Below are 568 nucleotides of genomic sequence, written 5' to 3' on the forward strand. Positions count from 1 at the left end.
AAAGTACATCATGATTGGTAAAGTATGCCATGATTGGTAAAGTATGCCATGATTGGTAAAGTATGTCATGATTGGTAAAGTATGCCATGATTGGTAAAGTATGCAATGATTGGTAAGTATGTCAAGATTGGTAAAGTATGCCGTGATTGGTAATGTCATGATTGGTAAAGTATGCCATGATTGGTAAAGTACGCCACGATTGGAAAAGTATGTCATGATTGGTAAAGTATGCCATGATTGGTAAAGTATGCCATGATTGGTAAAGTATGTCATGATTGGTGAAGTGTGTCGTGATTGGTAAAGTATGTTATGATTGGTAAAGTATGTCATGATTGGTAAAGTACGTTATGATTGATAAAGTATGCCATGATAGGTAAAGTATGCCATAATTGGTAAAGTATGCCATGATTGAAAAAATATGTCATGATTGGTAAAGTATATCATGATTGGTAAAGTATGTCATGATTGGAAAAGTGTGTTGTGATTGGTAAAGTATGTTATGATTGGTAAAGTATGCCATGATAGGTAAAGTATGTCATGATTGGTAAAGTATGTCGTGATTGGTAAA

Source organism: Cherax quadricarinatus, chromosome 32 (genome assembly GCF_038502225.1).
Source record: "Cherax quadricarinatus isolate ZL_2023a chromosome 32, ASM3850222v1, whole genome shotgun sequence".
NCBI lineage: Eukaryota > Metazoa > Arthropoda > Malacostraca > Decapoda > Parastacidae > Cherax > Cherax quadricarinatus.